Below are 863 nucleotides of genomic sequence, written 5' to 3' on the forward strand. Positions count from 1 at the left end.
TCAGTCAACCAAGTCAAGACTCAAGACAAGGGACAAGCACTGTGTTAGACGTATAGTGGTAAACAATCCTTTTTCTTTTCTCACTTTTCTATCTTTACTTTCCTTCCACACTTTCTTCTATCTTCCAAGTTTTCCTCTCTACCAAAAATGCACAATCAATCTCAATCTCAATCTACATACTGAGAATCTGAGATAGGTAGAATATTTATGCAGATTATCGAAAAAGGTTACAATATTTATGCATTACAATATGATATTGATACTTTGATAGATCTAGAAATTAGTGTCTTTTTTTTAATCTAACACCTATTTAGTATATTTTTATTTAAGTTGAAGGTGCTAAATTGGTAAAGGGATTAATTAGAGCCTAAGTGTATAAACTATTCTCGAAATTAATATTTGTGAGGTTGCATTGGTTTCGTTACTCAAGACAACCATTAAAAATTAATAAAAAATCTCATATAGGATTCAGCTGAATGTTGTGCTATGTTTTTTAATAATAAAGATTGTAATATTGTGTGGCATTATTTTTCATTGTAATTTTTTTTAATGATTAAGAATTTGATCATTATGAAAGTGATCGTGGTGTCAAAACAAAAAAATCTCAGTTGGACTTATATTTAGAAAAGCCTAAACTTAACAAAAAACAAAATTCAAAGTTAGAAGTTCTCTCTTGGTGGAAAGAGCATTATAATCGGTTTTTAGATCTCTCTTTAATAGCACAGGATCTTATGAGCATTCCGATAATTATTGTTATTTCTGAATCAAGTTTTAGCACTGAGAAAAAAATGTTTACTCCATATTGATTACGTCTTTTACCAAGACATGGTAATATGGGTCAGAATTTTCTAACCTGACCTGAA

This window comes from Quercus lobata, chromosome 1 (genome assembly GCF_001633185.2).
Source record: "Quercus lobata isolate SW786 chromosome 1, ValleyOak3.0 Primary Assembly, whole genome shotgun sequence".
In the NCBI taxonomy this organism is placed as follows: domain Eukaryota; kingdom Viridiplantae; phylum Streptophyta; class Magnoliopsida; order Fagales; family Fagaceae; genus Quercus; species Quercus lobata.